At 40.3% G+C, this 6574-nt stretch overlaps 1 non-coding gene across 1 annotated transcript; it reads left to right on the forward strand.

The window, feature by feature from the left end:
• The first annotated feature begins 6073 nt into the window (after positions 1 to 6073).
• LOC118581003 lies at positions 6074 to 6278 on the forward strand. The gene has a single exon (XR_004944643.1). It is a non-coding gene; the product is annotated as a small nucleolar RNA U3 (small nucleolar RNA).
• The last annotated feature ends 296 nt before the right edge of the window (positions 6279 to 6574 follow it).

A 6574-nucleotide genomic window follows, 5' to 3' on the forward strand; every position in this document is an offset into this window, starting at 1 on the left:
GAAATAAACCTGCTGAGTGGCAGTGGCACACACCTTTAATCCCAGCACTTGGGAGGCAAAAGCAGGAGATCTCTGAAAATTCAAGGCCAGACTGGTCTACATAGTGAGTTCCAGAACAGCCAAGGCTACACAGAGAAACCCTGTCTTGAAAAACCAAAAAAAAAAAAAAAAAGAAGGAGGAGGAGAAGAAGAGAGAGGGGGGGAGGAAGGAAGGAAGGAAGGAAGGAAGGAAGGAAGGAAGGAAGGAAGAGAAACCTGAACAAAACTACAAGACAGGTGACCTTTATTTTATCTGTTCAAACATAAAATTAAAAATCATCTTTGGATGGCCTGTGTACATACATGCAGATATATATGTTACCTTTGAAAGTTTGTGTGTTTTCAGAGCTAGGAGACCAGACATTGATGAAAACAGGTGGCACAAGTGATCCGGCCTCTCAGACAGCCTCTGTTGCAGTTTCCTCTGAGTTCTACATCCAGAACAGCTTCAAGGCTGCTGGCTGAGGTGGTCTAGCCTCACAGACTACTCCAGCCAGACTTCAGATAAGCCCTACATTTTCTCATCATACTGAGACTAGACAACAGCTAGCTCTCCCAGGACTTGACCATTATCTCAATTTTCTTAGGACCCCCCAAAAATACCATCACCCCCCAGACAATAGGAAGCAGTCTAGAGAACATAATGCCCACATTCTCAAGAGGTGGAGTGGGTGGCTTTTGGTCATTCAATGGGTTATGGATGTTTGTCATCATTGTTACTAGTCATGGTCAGGGAGAAAGCTGAACAAAGGAGATTAGATTAGGGTTCTCTTGCTAAAAGGAAAAGGGGGAATATGATTTAGAAATGGTTGGATAAAAGGGTGGATTGTTGAGTCTACTTTTGAACAACCACTAATCTCAAATATCTTACATTGCTATGGAATTTTATATATTGATACAAATTTAAGGATATTTTTGTTATATTGTATATATGTTTCTATTATTGTTTAAGGTATTGTACCTATTCAGCTCATTTTAAAATGTAATGTAAAGGTTTGCCCTTGAAAGCTATTTAGGATAATAAAGAAATATAGGTTAATAGTCATCTAAAACAATCAAACTTACAGTCATGTAAGGTATGTTTTCAAGGTCATACAGAGATATATTTTAGATAGACAGGTGGTCTTCAAATACTTCAATGACCTACAGAATATGGCATTTAAAAATGTTTTAATAATATATGGCTTTTCATGACAGTGAGACACATCTGCTCCTGGCAGCACCAATTTGCTTCAGAAAATGATGATGGGCATCAAAGAACCTCCTTACTTTGTGGCAAAAGCTACCCATTTGAGCAAGAAACTGCCCTTGCCTCAACTGCTGACAGTATTCTGTTCAAACTGAACAAGCAGGACACATAAGAAGAAATGAAAAACTTTGCCAAGACAAAGTAAGATAGTCCTTCAAAATTCCTGCTTCACAGGAGTCTGTCAGATATTCTAGGCCTGTAGACTGCAGATGGAGGCCCCAATGTTGCAGAGGAGCCTTGGGTGACTGTCCAGCCAGCTGTTTCTCTCATTTCTATAGTTTTGAAAGTTGTTTGCTCTATACTTCCTGTTTACTCAGATAATATTATAATATTATATCCTTCTTGGGTCTCTGATGGAGTTTAAGACTAGACAGTTATAGTTACAGTTTTCCTTGTTATCAGATTCAGGAAAGAAACTCACAAAAGAGTTGTAAAGTGTATAAGGTTGAGAGATATAAAAGCTTAAATTGTTTATCCAAGAAAATTTTTTTGTTTTTGTTTTTTGAGACAGGGTTTCTCTGTGTAGTTTTAGTGCCTGTCCTGGATCTCACTCTGTAGACCAGCCTGGCCTCAAACTCACAGAGATCTGCCTGCCTCTGCCTCCCAAGTGCTGGGATTAAAGGTGTGCATCACCACTGCCAGGCTTCTAAGAAAAAAATTTAAGGTCTAAAACAAATTAGTTGGTAATACAAGTAAGGATAGAAAGTGAATTAGGTATAGAAGTTTGGACTCAGCAAGATAGGATAGATAACGGAACATTTTCTATGAATTTGCCAAATGCAAATAGACTGGACATTGTGAATGTAATTCTTATCTGATAATTGTTCTTATTGTAGATAGTTTTACTGTGCTAGAGTTAAACCTTCCTTTTATTTAGAAAAAAAAGGGGGAAATATTGTGAGATATTTGACTATACTATGTAAAGATGTGTCACTGTGTTTGGTTTAATTAAAAGCTAAATGGTCAATAGCTAGGCAGGAGGTATAGCAGGGACTTCTGGACAGAGAGAACTCTGGGAAAAGGAAAGCCAGGGTTGCCAACCAGAGGCAGAGGAAGCAGGATGGGCAGTACAGAGTAAAGGTAACCAAGCCATGTAAAAGAACAAAGATTAAAATGTTAATTTAAGTTATAAGAGCTAGTTAGAAACAAGCCTAAGCTAAGGACAAACTTTTATAATAATAAGTCTCTATATCATTTTTTGTGAGCTGGCAGCCCAAAGAAAAATCCATCTACACAGGGGCACACATGAAAGCACATACATACACATATCATAACACACATATACACAAACTATAACTAATCAGTGTTTATCTATAGGAAGTGGCTCTATGGATGATGATACTTTTTATTATCTTTTTGAGATTTTAAGATAATTACATCACCAGGCAGCAGTGGCACACACCTTTAATCTCAGCACTCGGGAGGCAGAGCCAGGTGGATCTCTGTGAGTTTGAGGCCAGCCTGGTCTACAGACCATCTCAGCCTTCCTTAGTTGCCTATAATTTTTTGTATAGGGTTGAGGCTTCCTGGGCTTTCCCCAACTACTTCAGCATTTCTATGGTTGTTGTCTTTGTTCAGCTCATGTTTAGACAGTCATGCTGGTAAGACTTTATGGGCATGGCTTCTGACATTCTTAGGAGAGACACAGTCTCACAAAAACTCACTGATCTTCTGCATCTTATAACCTTTCCGCCTCATCTTCCTCAACGATCTCTGAGACTTAGATGTAGGAGTTCTATTGTAGATGTATCCATTGGGACTGTACTTGACAGTACAACAGTACCTGACATGTGCCATGTAGTTGAAACACACGTTCAACAACTCTGAATTTTTATTATTTGTAGTTTTCTGTAATGGTTTCTGTCTGTTTCAAAGAGAAGTTTTCTTGATGAGGGGTGAGGACTACATTTACCATGGGTTCAAGGACAAATACTTAGAATGTAGTTAGGGATTGTGCTGGTTTAGTAAAGTGATGGCTGCAGGTTTTTCTCCAAGACCCATGGCTTCACCAGCCCTAGGTAGTTGGCATGATCTTCCTCTTGTTGGGCAGGACTTAAGCCCAGTTAGAGAACTACTGGTTACAGCCAAGGCAAGTGTGCCGCTACTGCACCCTTAGGGTTATTGTGTCTTGCTGGTCATTGTTGTGGTTCATAGACATCAGAGCTGGACAGGACTGTTGGTTGCTTCCCTCATTTATAAGCTTGCAATGGTGCCTTCTGGTACCATGAAAATTGGTCCTCAGAGTGGAGGCTGCCAAGTCTGTTCCAGCTCAGGGACCTCCGGACCCTGCATCTGAAGTACATGGTGTTCTTCATCATTATGAATTCACCTTAAACCTCTGGGGAGCAACCAAGGGCAATAAAAATGGTCTGTAATGTTTTGGAAGTCTCTTGGACAACCCTGACCAACACTTGAAAGAGGGCTTCCTTATGTCTGATGTTGGGGTTTTTGATCTTGAAGGGAGGACTGTAGACCCAGATGGAAAATTCCATTTAAACTATATATGTAATGTATTTTAAACACTGAATGATGATTTTTAATGCCATATAATATTACTATGTTATATTTAATGTTGATAATAAGAATGTATGCACTAGCGGGACATGATGGCACATGCCTTTAATCCCAGCACTTGGGAGGCAGAGGCAAGCAAATCTCTGTGAGTTTGAGGCCAGCCTGGGCTACATAGTGAGTTCCAGGACAGCTAGAGCTATGTAGAGAAAACCTGTCCCACACATACACCAAAAAAAAAAAAGTGTATGTGTTTTATAATCAATTTAAAATACATAAGTATGGGGCTGGAGAGATGACTCAGTAGTTAAGAGGCTGCTCTTCCAGAGGTCCTGAGTTCAATTCCCAGCACCCACATAGCAGCTCACAACCATCTATAGTGGGATCTGGAATGAAGTTGATAGAGTACTCATATACATAAAATAAATAAATCTTTAAAAAAGTATAGGTAAAAACACATGAGCATTATTACAGAAGTAACAGTTAATCCTTAGATACAAATGTATCAAAGTCAGTCCTATTGCACGTAAAATTAAAAATCAGACAAAACTAATCCATAGTGATCAAAATCAAACATGACTGCTATGGAGATAGAAGGGTCTATCAGAAAGGGTCATAGGGAATAATGAGTAAGAGGAATGCTTACTTTGATGTGCATAGTAGTCCCTCAGGTTCATATAGCTATAGGAACTAATCAAATTGTATAAGCTCCATACATTTTTCTATGTGAAATTTAACTCAGTAGAAAAAGCCACTATGGTCAGCAAAAGTGTCTCATATGCACAGCATAGATATCATAGTCCATATATCTACATGACAGCTCTAGTTATAAGTATGCAAAACTGATACATACATAAGAGTGCTAAACAGATGATAGCATACTGAATCAAACAGAGCTTGGAGTCTAATAAAACTTCATTTCTATTTTTGCTGATATAATATTATTTGTGGGGTGATGTGTGTGTGTGTGTGTGTGTGTGTGTGTGTGTGTGTATGAGAGAGAGAGAGAGAGAGAGAGAGAGAGAGAGAGAGAGAGAGATTTCTTTTTAATTCAGCTCCTTTTTGTAAATGCTGCTGGTGTTTTGTGCTACTGTTCCAGGAAACTACACTTCTGACATCAATAACTGCAGAAATCAGAAGGCAAAGGCTTGACGGGGGAAATATAAGAGTGATATGCCACCCAGGGTCTCTTTTGGTTTGGTTTGGTTTGGTTTGGTTTGGTTTGGTTTGGTTTGGTTTGGTTTGGTTTGGTTTGGTTTGGTATTATTGTTGTTATTGCCTGTGCATTTGGACTAAAACTCTCACTTTCCCAAACGTCTCAAGTGTTGGCTGTCAGGAGTAGCCAACTCCAGCTCCCCTCAACTCAAACATGGCCCTGAATCCAGGTGATCTATCTGACTTGAGGGATAGAACCTCTCTCAGTAGTCTCTTTCAAATGACTGCCAAACAGAAGATTCATACCTAGCTTTGGATGACACTGAAGGACTGTTTCAGGTCAGAAATTCCTGTGGGCCTGGCAGTCAGCTGCACTCACAGCCTCAGAGGTGTCTGCTGAGAGCAGTCCCATGAACATGTTCACACATCTCTAATATGAAGATGGGAATTCAGTGTAGGGCTATTGGTGCCCCTACTGAAAGCAAGCTGCCATTTCTTTTTCTTTTTTTTTCCTTAAAGATGTATTCATTATGTGTACAGTGTTCTGTCTGCATGCCAGAAGAGGGCACCAGATCTCATTACAGATGGTTGGGAGCCACCATGCGGTTGCTGGGAATTGAACTCAGGACCTCTGGAAGAGCAGCCAGTGCTCTTAACCGCTGAGCCACCTCTCCGGCCCAAGCTGCCATTTCTTAGAGTTGGGTTTCTGTTCCATGACTGGCCCAGCTAACAAGGTGAAAGAATGTTGCAGTAAAAACATGACAGCTAAGGAGAAAAAGCAGAGAGTAGCAGAGGGCATTGCAATGTATGGGTAATTTTATTCTTCTGACCTGCCTCCTAGAACTTAAGTCCATAGAAGATGAGTTAAGAAAGACTATACTGGGGCTGAAGAGATGGATGGCTCAGCAGTTAAGAGCACTGGCTGCTCTTCCAAAGGACCCGGCTTCAATTTCCAGAACTCACAGAGTGGCTCACAACTATCCAGAACTCCAGTCCCAGGGGAAGTGATACCTTCTTCTGGCTTCTGTGGGCACTCTGTACACATGGTGCACATGCATGCAGGCAAAACACCCATAAACATAAAAAAATAATAAAACAATAACTTTTTTTTTAAAGGAAAAGCTATACTTGAGGACTATTTCTATTGTAACCACAGAAATTTCCCTGACCATATAGAGTTCCTGAAACCACGGGAAGGAGACATAGCATTCTTTCCTGCGCACAAAGCCACTGATGATGTCGCTTTACCACAATGGCTACATGCCATTGATGAGCAGCCTTCTCTTCTTGTGGGAGAACAAGAAGAAGGCGCCATGTGAGTGGTTTCTTTCAAACTTGAGGGGAAAATATGTCTTAAGAGTAGTCAACATTATACTAAACAGGGAAAACCTAAAAGTGTTTTGTCTAAAATCTGGAAAACACAACGTTTTCCAATTGCCTCTGCTCCTTTTTTTCCTTCTCTTTTTTTAAATTTATTTTTATTTCATATGTATAAGTGCTTTTTCTGCACGTATGAATGTGTACCACATGCATGCAGTGTCTGTGGAGGCCATAAGAGGTCATCAGCCCCCCTGGAACTGGGTCTACAGACAGTTAAGAGCTGCTGTGTGGGTGCTGGGA

The sequence above is a fragment of the Onychomys torridus genome, chromosome 3 (assembly GCF_903995425.1).
Source record: "Onychomys torridus chromosome 3, mOncTor1.1, whole genome shotgun sequence".
Lineage (NCBI taxonomy): Eukaryota > Metazoa > Chordata > Mammalia > Rodentia > Cricetidae > Onychomys > Onychomys torridus.